A 6,498-nucleotide genomic window follows, 5' to 3' on the forward strand; every position below is an offset into this window, starting at 1 on the left:
TTTATATGGGGGCTATATATAATTATGGACCGATATGGCCCAATTTTTGCTTGATTGTTTGAGACCATATGCTAACACCATGTACCAAATTTTAGCCGGATCGGACGAAATTTGCTTCTCTTAGAGGCCTCGCAAGCCAAATCGGGGGTCCGTTTATATGGGGGCTATACGTAAAAGTGAACCGATATGGCCCATTTGCAATACCATCCGACCTACATACATAACAACTACTTGTGCCAAGTTTCAAGTCGATAGCTTGTTTCGTTCGGAAGTTAGCGTGATTTCAACAGACGGACGGACGGACGGACATGCTCAGATCGACTCAGAATGTCACCACCACCCAGAATAGATATACTTTATGGGGTCTTAGAGCAATATTTCGATGTGTTACAAACGTAATGACAAAGTTAATATACCCCCCATCCTATGGTGGAGGGTATACAAATTTGGGAAAGATTTAAATCTGAATCAATTTTAAGGAAACTTCACAAAAGTTTATTTATGATTTATCGCTCGAGATATATATATATATATATATATATATATATATATATATATATATATATATATATATATATATATATATATATATATATATATATATATATATATATATATATATATATATATATATATATATATATATATATATATATATATATATATATATATATATATATATATATATATATATATATATATATATATATATATATATATATATATATATATATATATATATATATATATATATATATATATATATATATATATATATATATATAAAATTCAGTCAGTTTTACAACTTTTCGACTAAGCGATTTTACAAGGAAAATGTTGGTATTTTGACCATTTTTGTCGAAATCAGAAAAACATATATATATATCTAAATTACTAATTTTACTCCTACTGCAAAATTTCAACCAAATTGGGCCAGAACTCTGGCTTCTGGGGCCATATAAGTCCATATCGGGCAAAAAATATATATGGAAGCTATATCTAAATCGGAACCGATTTCAATCAAATTTGGCACACATGACTATACTACCAATTGTACTCCTTGTGCAAAGTTTCAAGCTAAGCGGGATAAAACTCTGGCTTCTGGGTCCATATAAGTGCATATCGGGCGAAAGATATATATGGGAGCTATATCTAAATCTGAACCGATTTCTTCCAAAATCAATAGGGTTTCAATATTCTGACCCAAATTAGGAACATGTGCCAAATTTGAAGGCGATTGGACTTAAATTGCGACCAGACTTTGATCACAAAAATGTGTTCACAGACAGACGGACGGACAGACGGACATGGTTATATCGACTCAGGGCCCCACCCTGATCATTATTGCCAAAGACACCATGTGTCTATCTCGTCTCCTTCTGGGTGTTACAAACATATGCACTAACTTATAATACCCTGTTCCACAGTGTGGCGCAGGCTATAAAAATATACACTAATGAAGCATAAAGATTAACTAAATTCGTACTTCTCACAAATTAGGTCATTATTTCTTTAAATTTGTAAATTTTACCAAAAATGCGTTCATCATGAACTTCGTATGTCACTAAAGACATTTTTTCCTTCCAATTACACAATTTTCTTTAACAAGTGAAAAAAATTAATTATGTCTAATAAATTTTCGTGAATTTGTCGAAAGATATTTACTTATATTTGTGATATCGGCGTGATGCTAGCGATTGTAATACTGTTTAGTTAAAATTTTCTAAAATTAACAAAGAATTTTCTTCCTAGTGGGTTCACTGTTTTTTCAGTGTGGTAAATATTTTCAAACTGTTATTTCTGTAGTTAATTTTGTCAAAGTGTAATTTCTATAAATTTTCTGAAACTATTACATGTATAGTAAATTTTGTCAACATTATAGCAAATTTTGTCAAAATTTTATTTCTTTAAAAAATTTTGTGTAAATTTTATTTCAATAGAAAATGTTCTCAAACTTTTATTTCAATTGTAAATTTTGTCAAAATTTTATTTCTATTTCTCAAATTATCTCAAACTTTTATTTGTATAGAAAAAATTTTCAACGTTTTATTTCTATACAACAATTTCTCACACTTTTACTTTTATAGTAAAATTTCTCAAACTTTTATTTCTATAGAAAATTTTCTCAAGCTTTTATTTCTATAGAAAAATTTGACAAAATTTTATTTCTATACAAAATTTTGTCAACATTTTTTTCCACAGAAAATGTTGTCAAAATTTTTTTCTACAGTAAATTTTGTCAAAATTTAGTTTCTATAGAAACATTTTCCAATTTTGTTTCTATAGAAACATTTTCCAATTATTTATTTCTATAGAAAAATTTGTCAATATTTTATTTCTCTCGAAAATTTTGTTAGCATTTTTGTAGTAATTTTTCTCAAACTTTTATTTCTATAGCAAATTTTGTCAACATTATAGAAAATTTTGTCAACATTTTATTTCTTTAGAAAATTTTGTCAATTTTTTTTTTCTTCAGAAGATTTTGTCAACTTTTTTTCTACAGGACATTTTGTCAAAATTTTATTTCGATCAAAAATTTTTTTCAAAATTTTATTTCTATAGAAAATTTTGTCAAAATTTTATTTCGATAACAAATTTTTTTCAAAATTTTATTTGTATAAAAAAATTTGTCAAAATTTTATTTCTACACACGAAAAAAAATCGGATTCAATCACGAAATTAATTAATCCAATTTATTTTTTAATTGAAATGTCTTCAATCACGAAAATGTTAGTATCAATCATAGTTATAATTGGGCATAAAAACTACGTGATTAAAAAAATAATTGATTTCATTAGCAAATTTAAATTAATTTTTTAATTGATTTCATTAGCAAATTTAAATTAAATTTTTAATTGATTCAATTAAAAATTTAATTTATGTTGATTGCAAAACTCAATTAACTTTTTAATTGAAAAATGTAACTATTTTCAATTGCTTTCTGAATTTTTAATTAAAAAATTACGAGTTCGATTAAAAAGTTAATTGTATCAATTAATTTTTTAATTAAACATTTTTAAATTTTCAATCATTGACTTAATTAACTTAATCTTTCTATCTTGATTAAAAAGTGAATTCTATCAATTAATTTATTAATTGAAAACATTTTCAACTTCAATTAACTTTTTAATTGAAAATATTTTGGTGATCTTTTTTTTCTGTGTACAGACAATTTTGCCACAATTTTATTTCTATAGAAAATTTTGTTAACATTTTATTTCTATAGCAAATTTTTTTTTATACAATTTTGTTAAAATTTTATTTATATAGAAAATTTTGTCAAAATTTTATTTCTATAGAAAAATTTGTAAATATTTATAAAGAAAATTTTGTTAAAAAGTTACTTCTATAGATTTTTTATGAAGGACATATTAGTTAAAGTGAAACATTTTGAATAATATACCAAAACATAAGGAATTCTACCAGTCTACCAAAAAGTAAAAATCTATAATTTTTGCTTAATAGTGCCAAGTGTGGCAACCGTGCCACCCATTCTAAGGAGGGTATAAACAATATTAATGTTTGCATTGGTAACATATTATGTCAGCCACCCTGTTTACAGATGAAGGTGACTATTCTGAAAATCTTGAAATTTTAAAAATATGTTTGTTGTAGAGATTGTAATGAGAAAAAAAAAACTTTTGGATGTTTCTTCAAACGTGACTTTCACAAAATTTGGAAACGTCGATACTTTGTTTATTGGAAAGTCGACTTTTGACAATGCGAATTTTGACTTTTTGATGATGTTTTAAAGAGCTAAATCACATTTTTCGTTCAATTCATGTTCGACTTTCTCGTCGAGAACCATAGAAGAAGAGTTCTTTTAATCGATTTTGATTGCTATAAAAAGTCTATTAGTCGATTTTGATAAATATAAAAGTCGACTAATCGTTTTCCAGATTTCAAAAATTACACTTTGATTTTTCGACTTTTTTGGTCAAATAGTCGATCAGTCGTTTACTTTTCTATCCCTAGTTTTTTTTTCTAAATTTTGAAATTTACGGCTATATATTCGACTGTAAATCGAATTCCCTTCCAATAATAACTTGAGTGTACGATCTAAGCTCATGAGGTCCATTTAATTAAGGTTCCTATATGAAAAGATTGAAGTGGGCAAACTTAAATGTATACCGGTCAATAATTTCGGTGGCAACTTCAGCTAATAAATGCCTCATAAACCTTGTGGTCGAAATAAAAATGAGATAACCACAAACAATCCAAAGACATTGAAGCACATACACAAACAGACACACACACATACACAATCACATATTATTAGACCTAAATATGAAAAATAATAATTCATAACCCATTTAGAAAATATTAAAATGCCCAAATGGTTGGTCAATGTAACTAACCAACTAAAATCAGCAACAACAACAACAACAGCAACACCAACAAAATTAGTACATGTGTTATTATTTTAATACAACACCTGCACATATGCAGGTACGAGTATATGGTAATAAAACAACATTTATATCATTAACCATTAAATGCATTATAGGCCATTTATCCATATGGGCTGTGAAATATTAATGGTACAGGGACTTATTGCCCAATTTCAACCAAAAACAAATCTTCAAGGTTTTTCGTTTGTTTTTAAGGAATTAGGAAATATTCTTTTTCGAATGGAACGCAAAGTGTGAAATTAAATGCTAAGCCAAAGTGATGTCAAAAACGATTTCATTCCAGTGGAAATAATTGCGAACAGATCCATTGACAGGGGCTACCTCACAACATCTTGCTTAATTGAATGTCTTAAGGCCATCTCATTTACATGCAAATGAAGTTGGAAAAGTTTTAGTCGACAATTTCCAATTGTCTGAGTGAAGGGTAAAATAAAAGAAAGGCTAACGTTGAATGGTATCGTCTATGCCATAGCCAAACAATTTTCGTACACCGATAGTAAGAGCTTCGTAGTATTAACGAAATGTGTTATAACAAGAGGGCTTGAGGACTTAAGGACACTTCCCGAAGATAAATTTAAAGATTTCACCTATGAGGACTATATCAGATTCTGGATTTATAAGAACCATTTTTGTTTGAGTTTTAGAGGAATCATTAACATCTCTTGTAAGTGTGCAAGAAAATTATAAAATAACGTCTTGATTTGAAATCTTAAATCTGTAGAAGTAAAATCTGCAAATTTTACATTGAGTTTCAAGCAATTTTCATGATCAGTGCGCCTTCTACACCCTCAAGAAATGAAGTCGGTCTATATGGAGGCATTACCAAATGGACCGATAAAAACTTAATCCGATACACGTTTTTGTGAGCCTAAAATACCAGAATATTTACAATTTCAGGCAAATCAGATAAAAACTACTGTTTCTAGAAACCCAAGGAGTTAAATCGGGAGATTGTTCTTATGGGGGCTATACTAAAATATGGACCGATACTCACCGTTTTCGGCACACCTCTTTATGACCCGAAAATACCTCTAGATTTCCAATTTCAGGCAAATAGGATAAAAACTTCGGATTCTAGAAGCCCAAGAAGTAAAATCGAAAAATCGGTATATATGGGGGCTATACCAAAATATGGACCGATACTCACCATTTTCGGCACACCTCTTCATGGTCCTAAAATATCTCTAGATTTCCAATTTCAGACAAATTGGATAAAAACTACGGTTTCTATAAGCCCAAGACCCCAAATCGGGAGGTCGTTTTATATGGGGACCATACCAAAACATGGACCGTTACTCACAATTTTTTGCACACGTATTTGTGGTCCTAAAATACCTCTAGATTTCCAATTTCAGGTAAATTGAATATAAACTGCGGTTTATATAAGCCCAAGAAGTAAAATCGGGAGATCGGTCTATATGGGTGCAATACCAAAACATGGACCGATACTCACCATTTTTGCCACACCTCTTGATGGTCATAAAATAACTCTAGATTTCCAATTTCAGGCAAATTGGATAAAAACTACGATTTCTATAAGCCCAAGACCCCAAATCGGGAGGTCGGTTTATATGGGGACTATATAAAACCTGGACCGATATAGCCCATCTTCGAACTTGCCTGCAAACAAAAAACGAGTTTGTGCAAAATTTCAGCACGATTGCTTCATTATTGAAGACTGTAGCGTGATTACAACAGACAGACAGACGGACATCGTTATATCGTCTTAGAATTTCTCCCTGATCAAGAATATATACTTTATATAGTTGGAAATCGATATTTCGATGTGTTACAAACGAAATCACAAGCTTAGTATATATATTCTTGATCAGGAAGAAATTCGAAGACGATATAACCATGTCCGTCTGTCTGTCTGGCTTTCTGTCTGTCTGTTGTAATCACGCTACGGTCTTCAATAATGAAGCTATCGTCCTGAAATTTGGCACAGATTCGTCTATTGTCTGCACGCAAGCCAAGTTCGAAGATGGGCTATATCGGTCCTGGTTTTGATGTAGCTCCCATATAAACCGATCCCCCGATTTGTGGTCTTAGGCTTCTAGAAACCGTAGTTTTCATCCGATTTGTC

Source organism: Haematobia irritans, chromosome 4 (assembly GCF_050003625.1).
Source record: "Haematobia irritans isolate KBUSLIRL chromosome 4, ASM5000362v1, whole genome shotgun sequence".
Lineage (NCBI taxonomy): Eukaryota > Metazoa > Arthropoda > Insecta > Diptera > Muscidae > Haematobia > Haematobia irritans.